The sequence below is a fragment of the Panthera onca genome, chromosome B2 (genome assembly GCF_046562875.1).
Source record: "Panthera onca isolate mPanOnc1 chromosome B2, mPanOnc1 haplotype 2, whole genome shotgun sequence".
In the NCBI taxonomy this organism is placed as follows: Eukaryota; Metazoa; Chordata; class Mammalia; order Carnivora; family Felidae; genus Panthera; species Panthera onca.
Window position 1 is genome coordinate 149,010,857 of NC_138343.1, and position 22,616 is coordinate 149,033,472.

Consider the following 22,616-nt stretch of genomic DNA (forward strand, 5'->3'; position numbering starts at 1 on the left):
CACCCCTGGCCCGGGGAGGGGGAGCCTTAGGGGAAAGGAGCCGTGGTCATTTCCAAGAAAAATGATATTGTTGGCGAAAACGAGCTGGAAATGAAGTCTCCGAAGGTGGAAGTCACAGCACTGGGGCTGGGTCCTGTGACGGTCCTGAGCGCACGTCTCAGCTTACGGTTTGGGTGAAAACATTTCAGCAACCTCAGAATATCCCTACGATGTGAACACCATCGAAAGAGCGGATGACTGATGTAGTCGGTGTTTCACGCAGAAGAAACCACGCGGAACGTAGGTTCTTGTTATAGAAAAATTTGAACCCTAGAAAAACAAAAGTTTGACTTCTCACACTCAAGCTCCAATGGGAAAGTGTACAGGAGGCTCTTTGCAGCAAAAACAAGCAAACAAAAGCCCAACAGCGTTCTTTGTCGCCAATTTTTGGGTACAAGTTAAACAGCTTCACTTTCAGAATGATGGAAAGCCTCTAACTCTTCCATTTGCTAAGTGGACCCGCAAGAGGACGGTGTTCACGGCGGCAAAACCGAGGGCATCCAGGCGAATGGGACCAGGTTCTCAGAGATACTCTTTTTCGCTTCTTTGCTACTGGAGAAATGGGTTGAACATAGCAAGACATGGCATTTCTTTCATAGATTTTTGTGAAGCTGATAATTTTTAAGTACGCTATTCATGAGTGCGTCCGATAAGTCTATGGCACACCAACTGCGGTCCCATCCCGTTGGTGAGCCTGGAAGCATCTTTACAGAATAATCTTGAATGTTATCTGATTGCACATCTGGTATGTTCTCGAGGCATAAGCATGGAAAACATGCAAAAGCACAGAGGAAAGGGAAAAGAAATGAGCTGCAACACCCCAGCAGAGGCACGCGTGTCTTTTTCTCAAATGTTTTTAACCTCGATTTTTTAAGCATAAGTTATTGTCAAGTTGACTGATGCACGGTGCATACAGTGTGCTCTTGGCTTGGGAGTAGGTGCCTGTGATTCATGGATTACGTACGACACCCAGGGTTCCTCCCAACAAGTGGCCTCCTCGGTGCCCGTCACCGTTTTCCCTCTCCCCTGCCCGTCCCCCCCACGGAGGCAGGCGTGTCTTTTTAAACACACGTGGTGTCACACACAGCAGCTGTTTGTACTTGTTCCCCGTCCCCCGACCCCGACCTCCCAGGGCCAGGTCGGGGACCCCGGGGAGCTTGATGGCTGCCCCCACCGCTCCCCCCGCCGGCTGGCTGGCTCTGTCTGCGTTTCTTCTCCTCCCTTCTGTTCTTTCCCCTGACGCTGAAACGGGACAATGCCTTTTCTATGGCTGCAAGACCTATTGGAAAGGTTCCTTACATTCTCACGGCCGTGAGGCCAGTGGCAAAATCGTAATCACCCCAACGTCCCGTGTCTCTCCTCCCAGGAGGGCGCGAAGCCCGTGTGAGCATCGCCAGCATGTTGGAAGCAGGCCCTCCCTTAGTCTGGGATGGCGTCTTCCCAAGACGGTGCTTCTCACGTGCGCGGTCGCACCCTGATAACTCAATCTGTAAATTTCTAGGCATTTTCCTCCTACGAAGATTATTTCCGGGCTGTTCTGTCATCGAAAATACAGGCGGCTGTGAGGTAAGACGGGAAATCGTGGATGATCCCGGCGCGCAGAGACAGGTGCGGGCTACAGTTTTGGGGAGTCGGGGCTTACAGCGTGGCCGTTCCCTCCTTGTCATCCGCGGTTGAGAACGGCTGCTCGCCTCATCGCTGTTGGAACATTTAGCACATCGGCAGTTTAGTGTCAGGGGCACCGCAGCAATGCTTCTCCGCTAAGTCTCCACGCCGTCAGCCGCCACTCTGCGGAAGCTGCTAGGACGTAGAATTGTGGCCGAGGCCTGATTCTCTCCCTGTGTCCTTGCGCCGGGCGCGGCGGCTACCGGGATGTGAGTCTTAGGGGGAGGCGCTCGTTTTCCTGCCTCTCAGGCTCGTGGTCATGAAGCCTGACAGGTCCCCAGCCACGCTGCCAGACCGGCCGTCCTCCTGTGATGAGTGCTCGTGCCCACAGGGCTTGGGGCGAGGGAGTCCGTAAGGGATCACGTTTTATCAGCCAAGTGCTCTTCTGCATTTAGCTACGGTCAACCAGAAACTGAAACCGCATTCCCATTTGAGTTCTTGCAGTTTGGGGGAACCTAGGGAGAAACGGGGCCTTTTGACCTGACCCTCAGCAGGCAGCGAGGGGGCTTCCAGCGGAGGCAGGATCAACCCACAAAAAGGAGAGAAGAGCGGCTCATGTTCACAGAGGACCCCATTCAAGACGGGCTGGCCTCCTCTACCGGAGGCGTTTGTGGAACGGGGGAGGCAAGGGAGCATTTAAAATTATGCCCAAAACCAAGACATCTTGGTCACAGTTCAGCAGACATCACCCCCGCAGTGTCTGAGGACCGTTGTTCTCTCCCAGGGGTGACCTTAGCACAGTCACGGGTCTATTTTCAAACTGTTTTCTCAGTGGGCATCACCAGCTACATATCACCTTTCTACTCAATCAAAGAATCACAGAACTTTTTGGAGCAAGTGAGATCTTCACGATTAACCCAGCTTTTCATTTTGCAGACGGGGAAACTGAACCCCTGGAGGCCTGCTGCCTCGACCTGGGCCAAGTTCCCCCAATTAATGTCTTTTTCCTGCGTGCGCCAGAAATCCCAGCCACAGCCGACACTGCTGATGACACACGTCCCCCAGGGCTTGGGCCTGGGAGTCTGTGCCCCTCTGGTTCTCTTGTCCCCGCGCTGTCTTCTCGGCCCACCCGTCTCTCTCCTCTTGTCCCTGGTCTGTGGTCCTGGGAGCAGGGCCCTGCCCCCGCCCTGCCTCTTCTCTCCTCGAGCCTCCAACAACCTGATCTGGTGTCTCCCCGGGGACCCTCCGTTTTGCACAGTCGCTCGTGGTCTGCGAGTGCGGTGACCCTCCGAGTCTCAGCTGGGGACCCACAGTCCTCAAGGCCTCCTGCCTCCGGGCATCTGGTCGACCACATTGCAGCCACACGTGAGACGTGACTCTTGCCTTCTGGCGGCACCTGCCCCGTTCCCTTCCCCGCGTCTGCAGGAAGACACTCTCTCTCCTTCCTCCAGCTGGGACGCAGAGCATGGCCTCCCTCCTCCCTTCTCAGAGCCTCATGATCTCCGTGACCGGTGCTCTACCCCGCGCGGGGCCATAGACTTGATCGTCTTCGTTTCGATTGCTTTCTAACAGCCACATTTGCCCTAAGTGCCGGTCTTGGAACATGCTCGCGGTAGGTCGGGGCACCCGTCAGAGGCCCAAATGTCCAGGAAGAACCAAATCAGAGCTTCCGTGGGCAGGGCCGAGGCATGCACATTTTACACCGTGTCCTCTGGATTTTTCCATTTGTTTCCTGTGGCTGCTAGGACAGGTCACACGGACTTAGCAGCTTAAACCAACGCCCGTGAGTCTCACGGAGTCGGAGGCCAGAAGTCCACCCTGCGTCTCTCAGGACTGAGACCAGGATGCTGGCAGGCCCGCACTTCTCCGGGGGCTCCGGGAGAACCCGCTGTCTTGTCTTGTCCGCCTTCCGTATGTCCCCATGTCCCTTGGCAGCCACGAGTTTTGTCGGGCAAACTTGGACGGTTCCTCCCGCTCGTCACGTCAGGTCCAACCAAGGCTGAGTGAATGTCGCCAGGGCTGGGGCTGAGTCCACCCCATTCAGCCTCGTCCCGCACGCTCCGGGAGGCACGGCCCATCCCGTGGGGGCGGTCTGCACGGCTCCCCTGCTTGGCCGTCCCGCAGGACACGTCCCCTGTCCCTCATCCTGCGGGAGCGCCCTTCGGCGGTCTCCCCGCAGAGAAACACTCTGTCAGCCCCGTGCGGTCCACTCATTGTCCCTTTGTGGCTGAGACTCTCGCGGCCCAGCTGTGCCCGAGGGTCCCAGGGACCAGGGACATGTCTCGGTCTGCCCTCGGCCCTCAGTGACCTGCTCAGCACCGGGCCCGTGACATTGCTGATCCGTTCATATGCAAGGAGTTAGAACATAAAGGACATAAGAGAAACATACTGTGTTTTTCTTTCATTGCTCACTCAGAGGAACCATGGTTTTCAGTATCTTAAGACCAACATTAGGTCTTTTTTTGTGTTTTTTTTGCAACTAGTTAGCAAGTTCTGGTTAACAGAGCTCAGATTAGGTCATCACCAGGTGATGGAATGTTTGCTGTGACTTCACACAATGCAACAAGCCTCTGTGTCTTACATGAAGATTTTTAGCTAAAGCAACGATCAGATTTTGCTGGAAAGTATCGTAAAATGCACTTTTAGCTACTTGTCCTTAATGGGATATTTGGTATTGGATTCTGCCTGGGGGGTCCCCTGGCGCTGGTCAGCGGGTGAGTCCTGGGACCACGGCCGGCTGATGCGTCGAAGTATAACGGGTGTTGGACTATGTCTCGCCACGGACCCCACCATTGTGTCACCGATTGGTGCCACGTCTGAGGATTTCGTCCTTAAAAGGGGCGATAAAAACGGAGTTCAAATCCTACATCATGTGACTCGCTCCAGGTCAAATAATTCTTTCGTGGAACAGGACATCTCTGCTAGGGATTTCTTTGTCTGGGCCACACTGTCTCCGCTGTGGCTGAATCCAGGCCACGTATCAAGGAGACAGGAACCAGAGAACACGAGTGCAGACACAAGGTCACCATCGATGACGCGCCCCTGTTTTGCTATCGGGACAAGTATGACCCTTCTGTTCGTTGTAGGAATATTTTTGAAGGCATGTATTGCTTTTGCATGCACATGGTAGCAATGGTGAAGTAATTACACTTTATTTAAAAGTGTTATGGTTCAAAACCTCATAGGAAAAAACTGACATAATAGGCTATTTCGTAATAGGCTCCGTGCGGTCCAGGTGAACGTACGGATACGCTTCGTGCTGACGTTCTTCTAGTTCTTTCTTTCGGAGGTACACTGTCAAAACCGATTTTAAAAATAATTATTTTTTAACCATAATAAAGGAATCTGAAGTCTGATCTGCTGTAGTTTTTTAAAAGTTTTCTTTTTATCAAATTATAACTGCACGCAACCGTGGGATTCGTAATACAAATCAGCGGTGCTTTCCCCGTTGCCCTGTCCCGCCCACACGGAACCCTTTCCCTTTTTTAAAAGATCTTAGTTGTTGCTCTTTGGGTGTTTACAAAGCTGGTGTCGATGCTTTTTTCCCCTCCAACCTTTTATTTTGAAAAATTTCAAACCCACAGAGTAGATCAGGGATAAGAAAGCAGCCAGTGCCCACGGACCCTTGCCCGGATTCCAGCCCCGTTCGCGCCTGGGCTGCTTGCTGTCCGCACGCGTGTGTGCGCACAGGTCCGTGTGGCACGTGTGAGTCGCCATATGGAGGATTCCGGACGCCGTGGCGCCTCAGCCCCGGTGCCCGCTAAGGACCAGAGCCTTCTCCCACGTGACCCACACGAGTCTTGCAGTCGCGAAGCTGAACAGACACACTTCAGTGGTTGAAGACGCAGAAGGTGTTCCTTGCCCAGGGCCCAGCAATGTCCTTTGCTGGTTTTCTTTCTCTCCCTCTTCCTTCACGTGTAATCGGGGACGGGGATCCATCAACTCCTGGCGCTTCTCTGCTGTCTCTCTTCCTTTCACTTTAGGAGTGCTCCTAAAGACGCCGGCTCCTCCCCTGTCCTGTCTCTCCTACACCCACCTGTCTGCGGGACTCAGGGCGTCGTTTTGCAGAAAGGTCCTCTCTTTCGGTTCGTCTTATCGTTTCCTCACGACAAACACAAAATTTTGGATCCTGTTTTCTACTAAGTTGGGAAATCCTGTCCCTGTCCCTATCCCCTGTCCCCGTCCCCATCCCCATCCCTGTCCCCTGTCCCTGTCCCCACCCCCGTCCCTGTCCCTGTCCCCTGTCCCTGTCCCCATCCTCATCTCTGTCCCCTGTCCCCCATCCCCATCCCTGTCCCCTGTCCCTGTCCCCATCTCCATCTCTGTCCCCTGTCCCTGTCCCCTGTCCCCGTCCCCATCCCCATCTCTGTCCCCTGTCCCTGTCCCCTGTCCCCACCCCCTGTCCCTGTCCCCTGTCCCTGTCCCCATTCCCATCCCTGTCCCCTGTCCCTGTCCCCTGTCCCCATCCCCATCCCCATCTCTGTCCCCTGTCCCTGTCCCCTGTCCCCACCCCCTGTCCCTGTCCCTGTCCCCTGTCCCTGTCCCCATTCCCATCCCTGTCCCCTGTCCCTGTCCCCTGTCCCTGTCCCCATCCCCATCTCTGTCTCCTGTCCCTGTCCCCTGTCCCCGTCCCCTGTCCCCATCCCCTGTCCTTGTCCCCATCCCCATCTCTGTCCCCTGTCCCTGTCCCCGTCCCCATCCCCTGTCCCTGTCCCCATCCTCATCTCTGTCCCCTGTCCCCCACCCCATCCCTGTCCCCTGTCCCTGTCCCCTGTCCCCATCCCCTGTCCCTATCCTCATCTCTGTCCCCTGTCCCCATCCCCATCCCTGTCCCCTGTCCCCTGTCCCCATCCCCATCTCTGTCCCCTGTCCCTGTCCCCTGTCCCCACCCCCTGTCCCTGTCCCTGTCCCCATTCCCATCCCTGTCCCTTGTCCCTGTCCCCTGTCCCTGTCCCCTGTCCCCATCCCCATCCCCTATCCTCTGTCCCCATCCCCTATCCCTGTCCCCATCCCCATCTCTGTCCCCTGTCCCCATTCCCTGTCCCCATCCTCATCTCTGTCCCCTGTCCCCATTCCCTGTCCCCATCCTCATCTCTGTCCCCTGTCCCCATCCCTGTCCCCTGTCCCCATCCCCATCTCTGTCCCCTGTCCCTGTCCCCTGTCCCCTGTCCCTGTTCCCTGTCCCCGTCCCCATCCCCATCTCTGTCCCCTGTCCCTGTCCCCTGTCCCCACCCCCTGTCCCTGTCCCCTGTCCCCATTCCCATCCCTGTCCCCTGTCCCTGTCCCCTGTCCCTGCCCCCATCCCCATCCCTGTCCCCTGTCCCTGTCCCCTGTCCCCATCCCCATCCCTGTCCCCTGTCCCTGTCCCCTGTCCCCATCCCCTGTCCTTGTCCCCATTCCCATCTCTGTCCCCTGTCCCTGTCCCCTGTCCCCATCCCCATCCCTGTCCCCTGTCCCTGTCCCCTGTCCCCTGTCCCCATCCCCTGTCCTTGTCCCCATTCCCATCTCTGTCCCCTGTCCCCATCCCCTGTCCGTGTCCCCTGTTTCTGTCCCCATCCCCTGCTCCCTGCCCCTTGTCCCTCCCCGTGATGCCTCTGCTCCTCTACAGCATGTCTGCTCCACATCGGACCCCTCACTTCCCCACGGGCTGTGGGACTTGGAACCAGGAGGAACACTCCTGCTGACCATGGGCCATTTTGGACGTGAAAGACTGAGTTGTGCATTAAAAGGCTATGCGATTTCACAAACCAATAACAGTCCAACAAAAATAGGAATCCGTCACTGTGGTTTAGAGGTGGCAGAAACCCACAGGCGGCTGCATCTACAGGATGCGGGACTGAAAAGAAACAAGATTCCGCCTCAGAGTGGGGTGGCCTGCTCCCGAGCCCCCGCTCAGTCCTGGCCTCACGCTGTCCCCAGGGAGCTCGTGTTTCTCTCCATTCAGCAAGCTTCAGGTCTGAGGAGCCCCCTCTGGGCCCCTGTGGGAAGTCGCGGGGCTGCCGCTCACCTAAGCGGGGCATCTGGCCAAGTGCGGCCAGCCCCCACCCCCGCCCGGCCGCGCGCTCGGGACACGGAAGCACGCAGGCTTCCTCCGCATCCCACGGATCTTCTGCAAAAGCAGAGCCTCACAAACTAGGACAGAGCATTGCGGTGGCTAACGGTCATTGGACGCTTCTCTCTGGAAAAAACCAAAGCTGCCGAGAAAGGCGTATTTGTTCCCCCGGCTCCTCTCCGGCAACCGAATCTCTGCGGCACGGCGGACGTGCTCCCGACCGTGGGTCTGACCCGTGTTTCTGCGTCGTTGCCTCACCACTGAGCCCGGAGGCCGTGCCTTCCCGAGCTCACCCTTCACAAAGACCCGCGTAGAGGGCCTCTCAGGGCCTTGGTCTCTGCTCCTAAAACCAAAGGGCACCTGCGGTGTCGAGCGCACAAAAATGAGCCGTGTCAGTTCGACGCCACGGCCCGGCGGAGCGAACACCGGGAAAACTGGCGGAAGTGAGTGTTGGCCTTTTTGTGTTGTCGTGGCACGGCACAGGGATGGGAACCCTATTAAGAAATGGTTTAAAATCTGTCTGGGGCTCCATCCTGGGACTCGTATTCCCTAATCTGCACAAATCGCAACGTTTACACGACGGTTCTGGGGTGTTTCCGGAACTCAGGCGGTCGTAAGTATCTCACTGGAATCTCCCGGCATCTGTGGAAACGGAGGAGGAAAGCGGCCGACGGCCCAGCACAGGGGCCCGTGCCCTTCCCGGTGACGCTCTGACGGTCAAACGGTCGGCCCCTCGTTCTGGCTTAGCGACCTCGGGCAAGGTGTGTACGTAAACTGCGGTGGAGGGGAGCACAGTCTGGATTTCCCTTTGGTAATTCACACACCACGTTTCCCATCTGCGAGAGAAGGACCGGGGTCCTGACGCCCAGGAGGGCCGGCCTCCACCAGTGGCCTCAGCGGCGTTTGCCCAGGACGCGAATCCAGGGTAGTTTCAGGGAAGACAGCGGCCTGGCCGGCCCGGAGAGAGCAGCTGAGACCCGCCCCCCTGCCCCCTCCCCCCCCCGGGAAGACACCTCTGCAGCTGAGCAGAGAATCGGCGGAGCTGGGGTACCACCACGAGGAGGGGTCCCAGGTCACCTCCCTGGGCGGATGGGCGGGTCCGAGCGCACGCAGCCTCAGGATGTGAATAGAACCCGGGGCAGAGGAGAGCGTGACGCGGGGTCCCCTCCCACCCCAGCAGGTGCAGACAATGGGGGAAGAACCCCAAAGACCCTTAAAGTACAGGAAAACCTCAAGGTGGCTCACACGGCACCGGCTGAGGTCAGGCCCTCGTGGACGCGCCAGAGGGTGGTCCTGTCTCCGGTGGGGTCAGGTGGACAGAAACAGCTCTCCTCGTGCAGAGAGTGGAGAGCTCAGCCCAGGCTCATCTCCCAAACAAATCACCACGCCCCACCAAGAACCCTTCGGGGGGTACTCATCATCTCACTCAGCACCTCAGCGTATCTCGGGGAGACCCGGGGCATGGGGTCCAGTAGGAGAAACTTCACGAAACACTGACAACTGCCCGTTGTCTGACCCGTGCACCGAGGGGGGTCAGTGCTTACTGAGGGGGGTCAGTTGCAACACTTACAACAACCTGAGTTCTGGAACCACCCCTGAGGGGGTAAGTACATCCTGACCATCAGAAAAAGCCACAGAAGAGGAACAAGGCAGCTGCTGGGTGGGGCACGTGGTCTCCTGGCCCCAGGTCTGGGGGTTCCTGGCCAAGGAGGCTGGAGTTAACTTAACTCTGTAGTTAAGAGTCTGATTGCCCAGAAGTGAGCCAGGCTGACCCCGGCAGTGCGGACGAGAGGTGGGGAGGAGGCCCGGGTGCCCACTGGGGTGGTGGAGGCCGGCAGAGCCGCTGGTCAGCAGAGTCACCCCACAGAGGCAGCAGTGGGGCAAGGGTGACAGAGTGCCCCATCCCGTCAGCCGGGAACCCCGATCCCCATAAATGACACTGAGCAGGCCTGGAAGGGACAGGGACCCTCACGGAAAGCCCCTTAGTATCAGCCTGCCACCAACCCGGGGCTTCGCGACTGGGTCAGGTCCTGATTGGGCCCCCAGGAAACCCTTCTGAGCAGGAGAAGGAAACCTCTAGAATGTTCCATGAAGCTTCAGAAGGTGAAGTTTGACCTAAGAGATGCCCTTTGGATGGGGTCAGAGCAGGAGGTCAGAGGGTACTTAGAATGGAACAGTTTTATAAATGTCCCTTTAAGAAAAAGAGCATTGTCCTTTCTTTAAAAAAAAAAAAATCTATATTTTAAAAAATTATTTTATTTTAGTTTAATTTATTTCATCACAACTAGTCCCCTCCTTAATCCCCACCCCCTATTTCCCTCTAGTAACCAGCACTGTGTTCTCTGTAGTTAAGAGTCTGATTCTTGGTTTCTCTCTCTCTCTCTCCCTTCTTCCCCCTTTGCTCATCTGTTTTGTCTCTTAAATTCCACACATGAGTAAAATCATACGATATCTGTCTTTCTCTGACTGACTTATTTCACTCAGCATAATACCCTCTGGCTCCATCCATGTTGCTGCAAATGGTGAGATCTCATCTTTTTTTTTTTTTTTTTAACGTTCATGTATTATTTTTGAGACAGAGGGAAGCAGAGCGCGAGCGGGGAAGGGGCAGAGAGAGAGGGAGACACAGAATCCGAAGCAGGCTCCAGGCTCCGAGCCGTCAGCACAGAGCCGGACGTGGGGCTCCAACCCACGAACCGTGAGATCGTGACCTGAGCCGAAGTCAGACACTTAACCGACGGAGCCCCCCGGGCGCCCCAACGATTCTAATTTCAAAGCCACATATCCTTAAACTGAGATCAGAAAATAAAGAAAGGCTGTCAGGGACTCTGCCTGTGACCTGGGGGAAATGTGAGGCGACCGCAGCCTCGAGGGCATCACGAAGTCGGGTTTCCGGCGGGAAGGGGCCTCCCACCGCCTCGTGTTCGCATAACGGGGAACCACCTGCAAGATTCGCTCCATTCCTTCAAGCTATCGGTGTTTCCCGCCTCTCACGTGCACGTCGTGGGCTGAGCTAGTCACCTGACCGGTGTCGCAGCAGATTCAGGCACTTCGGCACCAAATCGGACACCTCAAGGTACCGCAAAGGGCTCTGTGCGCGAGAAGGATGTGGACTCAGTTTGGACAGCGCACCGTCGGGTTCTGGGCTCTTCCAGTTTGGACAGAGCGCCCGCACGTACTGGGCTGTGGCCGCATCCAGAACACGGCGAGGAGCTCCTCTGCACGTGCAGCTTCACGTGGCCAGAGCTGTTCTGCAGGGGACACCTGGCCGGGCCGGGGTCCCAGCGACCACGGGGCTGCTCCACGGGCAGCGTGAATACTGAGCAGAGCCCCGGGCGCCCGGCCACCCCGGCCGACAAGGGCCGGGGCCGGGAGAACAGGGCTGGGCAGCAGGGGGCCCCGGGGCACGTCTGTGGGGCACCTGCACGCTCTGGAAATGTGCGATCGCTCCGGACGCCGGGCCGTCGGTGAGAGAGGATGGTGAACATTTAACACCCAGCGTTGATTCTCCGGCTTCCTGGCCATCTGCACTGCCACCGAGTCACGCGGACAATTTAGATGCAGGGGCATTTTGTGAAGCGATGGCATTTTGAGTCCTTTGTCCTCCAGCGTGCACATGTTTTCTCCTCACGAATATCTCTTCCAGCAGATGCTCTGTTCTGACACCAGATGGCAGCTGATATGTCTTCCTGCATATGTGCTGAGAGAAGTGAGGTCTTACTGTCTATTGTCTATAGAGAACTCGATATTAAATACGCTTTTCTGGGGGCTCCGGGGGCGCTCAGTCGACTGAGCGTCTGACTCTTGATTTCGGCTCAGGTCGTGATCTCACGGTTCATGGGATCAAGCCCCTCGTTGGGCTCTGTGCTGACAGCGTGGAGACTGCTTGGGATTCTCTCTCTCTCTCTCTCTCTCTCTCTCTCTCTCTCTCAAAATAAGTAAATAAACATCTGAAAAATAAATAAATACACTTTTTCTGGTCAGTTGGGAGGTCGACCTTTACCATGTCCAATTCCCACCAACCAAGAGCCTCCTATATTCAGATCACATATTTGTAAATATGGAATTACAACCTAGGCTTATGACGTGGGTTGGGGGCTGTGTGGGGCCCCTTTAAGACAGTGAGTCCGTTTAGAACCAGTCCATGGTTTCCTGGCTGCTCTGATGGGGCAGGGGGCCCAGGGGCAGCCGTGGGGGCCGCCCTGGAGGGACAGGATCATACCCTGGAACGCCGTGCACTGGCGAGGTGACAAAGTTCAGTTGGGGGACTGAGGGGGTCTTCCTTAGACTGAGGGGCTGAAGGGTTTGGGGTCAAGGACCGTGCGAGTTTCCTCTTTCAAAGAGACGGGAAACCAGTGCCCCCTTCAGGGTCGCAGGAGATGGAAGGAATCAGGCCAGCTCCCTGGTGAGACCTCGGTCCAATCCACCTGGGGACAGAATGGCAGAGACATCTGTTGGTCCTTGGTCTGTGTGATTGTGTTTCATCCAGAGACGGGGGCTTTCAACCCGCGAGTCTTCTGTCGCCGTGGTTACGCCGTCCATCCTTGAGTTCATGCCGTTTGAAGACTGTGACCCAGTACATTTCCGCGCACACACAGATGTGTCCCATTATAATCTGAGGTGTCTTTCTAAGTCCCCCCCCCACCCGACCCCCTGCCCAAGTTGTCTGTGTGCCAGAAAGGCTTTGACCTTCTCAAGTTATTCTGGGGGGCCTCCTCGTCTGCCACAGCATGGCTGGCCCATGTTCTAGAATTAAAGTGGTTTCTATCAGCCAAGGAGAGGCCACCTGTGGCCCACTGGGCCCCTCTGTCTGTGGCCCTGACACTGAGCGGGTCCTTCCCGGAGGTAGTTTTGTAACTGTGGGGACAGAGGCCCGTGACCAACAGGTGTCTCCCAGCTCACCTCACAGTGGAGGGCGGGGCCCCGGGCCGGCTCCCGAAGCCTCCTTCTTCCCCAGCGGGATGCTGACGTCCCAGGAGCCCACGGAGCAGCTGGAGACCGGCCACCCCGAGGATGGCAGGGCCGGGCTCTCCGGGGAGGACGGCGGGGCCGAGGACGTGCTGGGCATGAATGGGGCTCTTCCTCGGTCTCACCTGCCTGTGTCCCCATCCTGCCCCTGACACCGGCACTCGGATTTCCCTGCCTCCTCTTGCAAGACCTTTCTGGTGATGCTTTAACCTGGAGGTTGACACGCGTCTTCCCTCTAGGAGGGGCGTATGGCTCTCCTTCCGCAGCCTGGTGTCTCCGTAGACGAGAGGTAGAATGGGGAGTTTAAGGAACTTCGGTGTCTCAGCTAAGTTCCTGAATCCCAGGGAAGGCACGAGGCTGTAAGAACTTGGTCAAACGAGCATGAGGAAGTTCCCGAGACTTAAATCTTCCCCCCAGAGTCGCAGACCTTCCGCTTCTCTACCCCCTGCTTCCTTCGAGCCCCTCCGGGTCCCCTCCCGTGCCCACCCGTCCAGCGGCTGTGACCACACAGTGCAGGGCCGTGTCGTCCTCGGCAACCTCACTTATCTCCGAAACAGCCATCAAAGCAGGACTCCAAGGAGAAGCTGGTAGGCTGGCTTTAAAACGCCGAGGCTTCTGCGAATTTCTGCAGAGGTGACAGGATATCTGTTTGAATACGACACAGGGTTTTGCTGTGCTCCCCGGAATTCAGAGGTATTGGCCACGGGAGCTGGGGTGACTGTATTTTGTGCGTGCCAGGCCGGTCCTGGGCGCGTGAGACGCCCCACCGCCCTGGATCCTCATGGATTGGCGAGAGGTGTTAGCATCCCAAGTGAATAATAGAGACAAGGGGTGTCTTTGTTACGGCCCCCAAGCAGCACCGGGCGGGCGCAGCCCCCAGTCTCGGGCTACCTGACTCCCCAGGTGTCAGATGGTGATGAACTGAGAGGCCCGTGGGGACACAGACACGTGGGGACGCAGATACGGGAGCTGACACTCAACACAGTCTCAGCCGGGCCCCAGGAGGGGTGCCCCAGGCCACCACGTGGTGGGGGACAGAGGACGTCCTCTATTTAGCTGGAAACGCTGGCTAAGAGGGTTAGGTGGTATTTCCAAGGTTCTCTTCAAGAAGGATCCAGATCGGGCCGTGCACCAGGGTAAAGCTCTTTCCAAGTCCCAGCCCCCGGCTGCCCGCAAACGGAGGGGTTGGCAGGGGCCCATGACCACGGTGAACAAAGCCGTCTCGGCCGGAGCCGGATGTGGTTCCCCGTGTGGTTCCCCACGGGCAATGATTGCAGTCTCTACCAGACCCCAGTGCCGGGCCCGAGGCGGGAGCAAGATGTGCCGCTTTGCCCCCGAGCCGGCTCGCTTCTGTGCCCCTGGTGGGCTTCCAGCACCTTCTGTGAGGTCCCTTCTCTGGTTCCTCCCACCCCTCGCCCAAGGCCAGCCGTCCGTCTTCCCAGGTGCACTAACACTGGGAGAACTGGCGGATACTCACTGACCCTTGCCGGGTGCCGGACGCTGTTGTAGGTTCCTGGGGGTCCCTCCCTGTTCTCGGGCACTTGTCCTGTCAAGTGAACACAGTAAACAAGTAATTCACAGACCACATTAGAAAGTGATGCGTGCCTTGAAGGAAACGGGGAGGAATGCCCTCTCTGGACTCGACCTCTCCCTCTGAGTTCAGAGTCCCCGCTGTCAGTCTGTGACCTCGGGCTGGCGACTGGCCTGCGGGGCCTCGTCTGCGATTGCTGGGGTGGAGATGACCGTTTCCCTCCAAGGCTAATTTCGGGATTACACAAGACCACTTTGGGAGGCGGGTGATCATCAGGGAGCAGGTGCTAAGTAGGTGGGCAGTGTTTCCGAGGCAGAGGCGATGTGCCCGAGCAGGAGTTGGCAAGACACCCCTGCTTCTTCCCTGGACAGCATAAGGGCGGAGCTCCTGGCCCTGAAGCCCCACCCCCAGGATGTCCCAGAGCAGGGGGTTGGCTCCCCATGACGCAGGGGGCGGGGGGGGGGGGCTTGTACACATGGTCTGGTCACCACACTTTCTTTCCTCCTCTTTGTGCTGGAGACCGCTCACCGCCCTGCCCCCGCTGGCCTCTCCCCTGCGAAATTCTGAGTGCAGATTCCCTATGGGAAAGCCACCGGGCCTCCGACGACCCACACGAATCCCAGGTCCCTGGCTCCCTGCCAGCCCCACCCCTCTGCCCGGAGCCCTGCCGTGACAGTCTTCACAAACGTGGCATTATTAGGATAATTCCAGGGGGAGGGGGAATAATTTAATTTAAAATGGAAATGCAATTACTTTCCTACTGTTTCTAGAACAAACTGAGAGAACAATGCAATCACTAATTTCTTCCCAAATGGTGTTATTTTCTCTTTTAATCATTAATTTGCAGTGTGATTCTGATTACTTTTCAGGGATAATCTCTAGGAGAGGAAAATGCCTTTTTTTTTTTTTAAATTACCTCATTTTCTTTATTCTAAGGTTCTCTGCTCAGTTGTGTCTAACTTGGGCAGATCGACACCTTCCTTCCTGAGCACACTTGGATCCTCACACACGAAGATTTCCTTGTTATGCCCAACAGACAGCATCTTTTCTGTCTGAAGTCTGTTTTGTAAGCCACAAAAACCTGTGTGACGTTACAGCGGACGGACTGAACCAAGCAGCTACAGAAGTAACAGCTGGCATTTGTTCTGTTTCCCATTCTCTGTTCCGGGGCCTCCAGTCCAGCACAGGCCTCACCTCTCAGAATAGCCATCTGAGGCCATTCTGTCATCATTTTGGAGAAGAGGAAACTGAGGCCCAGAGAGGTGAGGTGACTTGTCTGAGGTCACACAGCAAGGAAGCGGTGAAGCCAGGATTATAACCTTTTCTGAATCTTTTCAAAACACATGCTTTTTTAAAAAAAATTTTTTTAATTATGTTTATTTATTTTGAGAGAGAGACAGAGTGCGAGCTGGGAAGGGGCAGAGAGAGGGAGACACGCAGAATCCGAAGCAGGTTCCAGGCTCCGAGCTGTCAGCACAGAGCCCCACCCGGGGCTCGAATCCACGAACGTGAGATCGAGACCTGAACCGAGGTCGGATGCTCAACTGACTGAGCCACCCAGGAGCCCCCAGAGCACCAGCTCCTAACTCTTGCCTGCTGCCCCCTCAGGTGAGATTAAGAAAGAAACGAAAGCTTTATCCACCTCTTTCGGCAAACAAAGAACAGCAATTCGCTAACCACCTGTATCTGGTTATATTTTGCGGAATAAGTCACAACGGACACTGCTTAATCAGAAGGAAAAAGGCATCAGAGTCGTATTCATCTCCTAGCTGTCGGAGGCCCTGACCTCTTTTCTAGAAGGTCCAGGCTAATGCCCGAAAGGGCTGGAGGGTTTTGTAGGAGAGGCCCCCCCCTGCACAAACACCACAGCGAAGCCTGAGCCCCGTTCCCTCCCCGGTCTCTCCCCCCGACGGCACAGCGGCTCCAGCGGTAGGTGGCCCGGCTTCACGAGGAGTTCAGGAGCCAGGAGTCGCGGTCACCGCCAGCCCAGAGCCAGATGGACGCCCTCAGGCGACAGAACCTGGAGCTTCGGGACGGCCTGAGGGTGTCGGGGCTGCGGGGACCGCCAGCCGGGGGGCCGTTCGCAGCCGCCGTCTGCACAAGAAGGAAGTCGGCCACTCTGGTACCAGAAGGTTTTTTGTTTTACTTAGAAGTGATGTCACGGGAAAGGTGGCTGCGTCGTCGTTGGCGCTGGCGGTAACGCTCACTCTCCGGGAGGCGAGGGGCTGGCTGGCTGTTAACTCACGTCCGTAAATGAATGACGGACACGGGAACCCGGCCCCTGTCTGGTCTCCAGAGGCATCTCATGGCACCTGGTAGGGCAGCAGCCCGCACTCCTGGGGACCGTGACCGGACAGTGAGCCTGTGAGATGCATCCCGGTGCTGATGCCCCCCGCGTCGCGTGGCTGCTGAGCCCCAGGGCCTGGGCGTACTTGCTTGTGAATGTTTAAGTCTACAGTTCACGGAGTCAGGATGTTTCAGCTCTGACACAGTAACACGCACTCTCTCTCCCTCTCTTATTTGGAGCTCACGTGCTGGGGGAATTTCCACCGTGCGCAGTGCCGCCCCCAGCATGGTGCTCTGCAAAGCACGCCTGCAAAGGGTGCTTTGCACGCCTGACTGAAAGAAAGCAGGACGGATGTGGGACCCTCACTCTGGGTCCGTGCAGGCACCTGCTTGGGCAGGCACGGTTGTGGGGCCAGCGCATCGAGCCGTCAGTGACACTCGTGAGCCCAGGACCGGAGCTGCCCTGGAAACGGGACGGAAGGCTGTCCAGCCCCCTCCCGTCGGCGTCCTCCCGCCAGAGGGCCGAGCGGTGAATAAATGAAGTCCCGCGTCCCGCCGGAAGGGCCGCGTTTTTCCAGAGTTTGCTTCAGAGCAGGGAAGCTTGAGAGGCTGCGTTTCAAGTCCTCGATCAATTGTCAGCGGCGACGCTAACAACAGGGCCACGTTTTCTTCTTTGCTGAATACTTTCCCAGTGGAAGACGCACCATCCAAGGAGACAGACGTGGGTGGTGGTTATTTTGTTGCCTTTGGGCACCTGGGATACTTTGAAAGAGTGAAGAACCGTGAGAGGCGACCCCAGTTTGTGATGCGCTGTGTTCTGCGAGAATCTGCAACACGCTGTGGGGAGAAACCAGCTTGAGGCCCCCACCTGCAGCCTTACTGTTCCCTAGCACACCGTTGCACACAACAACAAATTGTTGTTGAACGGTCGGTTCCACGTGGAATTTACCTTTGAGTTGCTGTGCCTTCCAAGAGGTGAACACTTCCCCTGAATCTTCTTTGTGATGAATTGCCTTTTAGGTGTCGCGATCTGCTCTGGGGAAAATGTTGCCTCCGTCAGCTGATGAAGAAATAATAGTGAAGCACGCAGGCCGCAGAACTCACAGTGCTACTGTCATAGGACAAGGACAGTCCCCTAAACGTGGCCCTTCTTCCCAGGTGACCCTCAATGTTTATGACCTTTAGAAATAAGCAGAAAGAAAAAAGAAAGAAGCAGAGGCCCAGCACCCAAACCCATGTATCCCACCAGCATCTCACTGGGAAAACCTGCCTCCCTGAATGAGCAGTTCTTACTAATGTGAGGATCTTCTCCTTGTGAATGCAGGGATCCAGTCCTTGCAAACTCAGAGATCCAGTCTTTATGAACTCAGGGATTCAGTCCTTACAAACTCAAGGACCCAGTCCTTGTAAACTCAGGGATCCAGTCCTTGCAAACTCAGGGATCCAGTCTTTATGAACTCAGGGATTCAGTCCTTACAAACTCAAGGACCCAGTCCTTGTAAACTCAGGGATCCAGTCCTTGCAAACTCAGGGATCCAGTCTTTATGAACTCAGGGATTCAGTCCTTACAAACTCAAGGATCCAGTCCTTGCAAACTCAGGGATTCAGTCCTTACAAACTCAGGGATCCAGTCCTTGCAAACTCAGAGATCCAGTCTTTACAAACTCAGGGAAGGGATCCAGTCCCTACAAACTCAAGGATCCAGTCCTTGCAAACTCGGGATTCAGTCCTTGCAAACTCAGGGATCCAGTCCCTGCAAACTCAGGGATCCAATCTCTGCAGACTGAGGGATCCGGTCCAGCAGGTGGTCTCCTCAGCACAGTCACCACAGACAGCCTGGCTGGGAGCCGAGCACAGGCTCCTTACGTGCACTGCCGTCCCCTGAGCATCCGGGCCCAGATCACACAGACGAGGGGGCTGGAGAAATAAACCTTCACAGAAGCACCCAACGCGGCCCAAGGTCCGTCCATCGCCCGGGTGCACGGAGCCCTCGTGTTCTCTTTCCACAGAATCTTCCCGTAGAACCAGGAGCTTCCCATGTGGACACCTGCCACCAAGCAGGAGGAAGAAGAGGAAGAAAGGCTGCACCCAGAAGTTGAGGTGGGCCACTGCAGATGTCCCCTGTTCCCTAAGGTCCTGTGTGACCTGTACCCGTGCTTGCAGACCGCCCCAGGGGCTTGGACCTGGAGGCCAGGCAAACCTCTCTCCGAGGGGACAATTCGAGCCTCCTTGGCTGCCAGTTTATTTCTAGGAAATAAAGCAACACACTTTCCAACAGGGAAAACATTTTTAATGTTTGTTTAAGCTTATTTACTTATTTTGAGGGAGAGCGAGAACAGGGGAGGGTCTGAGAGAGAGGGAGACAGTGTGTTAACTCTGGTCTATATGAAGGTGGAGTCGTGCTCTTATAGGCAGATAGAACATTCCAGTAAATGAACAACAGGTAATGCAACTTGCAGGGACAACTTGAATTCACGTCAGTGTGTTTTTCTTACTGGAGTTGTTACCTGGGGCTTTCAGGGAGGAAAAAAACCCATGTCATTTAAATCCCTTATCTCCCCATCTCAGCAGGTAGGTGTATGAGAAGAATATTTTCTCGAGTAGGTATGTATGGATGCATCAGTCACTCAATCTTAGGACACCTCAAAGGCTGTGGGCACAAGACGAGGCAGCTGGCTTTCTCCTCCTCGAAGCCTCGTGCACCTGTTCGTCCCCAGGTGCCCCCAGGCACCCCGTTCTCCCAAGTAGCCACCACCCCCTTGTCCCTCTTGCCTTGGGTCTATCCCTTGGGTCTATCCCTTCATCAGTGGATGTGCTGAAGTCCTTTCCTTGCTTATTTGCTCTGGAGTGAAATTTTGAGAGAGTGGAGAGTAGGTCAGATTCCCAGCGTCCTCCCTGTCCGCTGTGGTCACCACCGCTGTTTCCGTCTTCCGGAGCTCCTGCCCTCTTGGTTGAAACAAACAGAGCCCTGATCCTGGGCTTCGGTGTCTTCCGGAAGACCGTGCACTTGGGACGGCCTACCGCAGTGAGCAGGCTGCCTCCTGATGACGGGGCTGGTGTCACCCCAAGCTGCGGTGGGCCGAGCCCAGGTGGACCCAACAAAGGCTGGGGGTTAGATCGGAAAATTGGACCTTTTCACGGGTGTCTCCCTGAGACGTGGCTGTAGGGCACCTCCTTACGTTACATTACATTACATTACACGGCCGCTCTTCTGTGGGTGTGATTAGTACCAAGAATGCTCGCCCTGCAGAAGCACATAAGTTTTTAAATTTTTTAAACATGTTGTGTTCAGCAAATGGAGTCATTTAGCTTAACTACACAGTGGTTATAGTCTCTATACAAGTCTTATTTCTAAAGTAGCCTGAATGTTCTAGAAAATGAGTATTTTTCCTCTGGATTCCATTCCTTGGTTTTCTTTTTCTATTTTTTAAAAATGTTTATTTATGTTGAGAGAGAGAGACGGAGAGAGAGAGAGCGAGCACATGAGTGGGAGACGGGAAGAGAGAGAGAATCCCAAACAGGCTCTGCCAGTGCAGAGCCTGACGCGGGGCTCTATCTCACCAACCGTGAGACCAGGACCTGAGCCGACATCAGGAGTTGGACGCTCAACTGACTGAGCCACCCGGGTGCCCCTTCTTCTGTTTTAAGGAGTCTAAGCAAAATTGTGAAATAAAACAAAATGGCAGAACACACACATGAGGGTGTTGCTGTTCTCTTCACGGGAGTGACGTCGGTGGGGGGGGGCGTATAGTTAACCCAACAGGGGCACCGTTGGGTGGCGGGTCATTTCAGAGAGATGCCAACCAGGGGGCCACGGTCAGCCCACCTTTGACTCCTCACTGAGTGGCCCTGGGCAGGCTGACCTCCCTGTTGATGAGATAACATCGGTATCGCGTGGGAGAGCGCCGACCCACGGACTGGTCAGGGAGCCGCGGGCCAGCGGGGGGCAAGTGCCAAGAATGGTGGCCGAACCACACTGGCTCGGGGTGCCCAGGGCGCCCTGGGCTGCGCCACGGCTTGTGACGACCAGCCCTGTTGGAGCTGACAGTGCGGGGGGCGCTGCGTGTCTGGTTTCCTTCCCCCGCCCCCTAGATCTCGACCCTAGCCGCTGGGGGGGTTGGTGATCCGGCTCTGGAAACCACGAGATTTCCCAAACTGTTCTCGGAACGCTTGGCAACAACAGCGGTGTTCTGTCGGTCTGCAAACAGATCTGGAACACGCCGGATTGTCTTTCGTATTCTGTCGCCCAGTGGGGCTCCTTGGAGGGGACTGGAGGCAAGCATGTTCACCGTGTCACCAATGTAGGTCACCACAGAATGCTTTTGTCGTGGAGTAAGCTTTGCCATGTTCCCTCTTTTTGGGAAAATACCTAGGATCTGAATAACCAGGCGGTTTTGTTGCTGGCTTTTTACTTGAGTCTTTAAAGACAAAGGGCTTCCGTGGACGTCCATCGAGTCCCCGTGATGGAATGTGATTTATATACACGTCACACTGCACTTGTATGAGTGCTGACTATGGGATTTGTGTGTGATACCAATTTCTGGGTCCTCCTCGGTGAGGGGTGGGTGACAACGCTTGGTGCTACTCGTGGCGAAGACTGGAAGTCTTTGGGTCACTCTGGTCCCCGAGTTAATCCCGAGCCACTTCCGGCCCCCCCCACCCCCGCCTCCTGTCCTATGCTCGCTCCACAGAGCCCCTCCCTGACTAGGCCTTCACTCCAAATGCACCTTTTCTTCCAGTCTCTGCAGTGGCTGACGGTTTACATTTTAAATGAGTTATTTCTATATATGTGAATGTTCATGTTTGTTTATTTTTGAGAGAGAGAGTGCAGGGGAGGGTCAGAGAGGGAGACACAGAATCCGAAGCAGGCTCCAAGCTCTGAGCTGTCGGCACAGACCCCGTCGCGGGGCTTGAACCCACAATCCGCAAGATCGTGACCTGAGCCATAGTCAGATGCTCAACCCACTGAGCCGCCCAGGCGCCCCTAAATGAGTTGTTATATTAATTCTAACGCCAAGGAGATCTGCTAACTCCAACATGTGAGAATCCCTTGCAGCTAGTTTCCTGTGAACTTGGGGGCGGCCTTCTGCCTTTATGTCTCTGCAGCTTTGTCTCTAGTCTCAGCCTCTGACATTCTCTGCCTGGCCGTCTGCATTTGTGAACAACGTTCTGCCCTTTGGGTTTTGTACTTTTGTGTTGTTTCCTGCCTGGCCTCTAGCAGCAGGAATGGTTAAATCTGGCTTCTTAGCACAGGAAAAATACCACTTCCTGATGTGGGGCCAACTTGGAAATGGATCCCATGCTGGGCTGAACACTTGGCGACATTGCTAAATATCCTCCCTGACCCCTGCAAATAGTTTTGAAACTGCCTTCAGCCCGATTGGCAAGTCCGGAGAGGGGGTGAAATGCTAGAAACGCCCTCAGCAGAGGCTGCGACCAGGGTCGAGTTTGTGAATAGCCACCAGCCGCCTCTGTTGAAAGATCAGGCTCCTTGTCCGATGTGCGAGACGTGGGTTATTTAATTCCAGAGGCTCAATACTTTGCTTTCGTGACTTTAAACCACACACGTGTTTCATCGGTTCCGATGCTTCAGTTTTATTGTTCTGTGAGAGCGGTTCTAGATGGGTTAGCTCTGTCCTCTGCTTTTCAAACCAACCACACTGAAATTTTACAAAAACCAAGACTTCCCCACGTGGTGTGTGGGGTGGTTCCATTTCTCCGAGTCTGTAATTCCCAGAATCAAAACCACCTGCAGGGTCAGCCCTCCTGTTAACCAAGTAGCACATGAATGACCTGAGTTCACACCCGAGTCTACTTTTCTCACATCCAGGCAGTTGCCCTTTCTCTCTGCAGGAAATGTGATGAATGCACCCAGGTTGGGCATGTCAGGTACAGTCTGTTGCTCGTGAGTCCCCAGCTGGGGCAGGGAAAGCTCCCGGGGCCAAAGGAGCACCGCGTTTCGTGGGGGAGATATGAGAAGGGGCCCCCAGGCACGACAGAAACAACGCATAGTTATGTCCTGTTTGAGTGACAGCAGAAATCAATCCCAGGGCGATCCTTTCCCCTTCTGCTTAAGTGGTGTTGACTTAATTTCCCCACATCACTGACAGGCGTCTGCATCACATTCGGAACAGG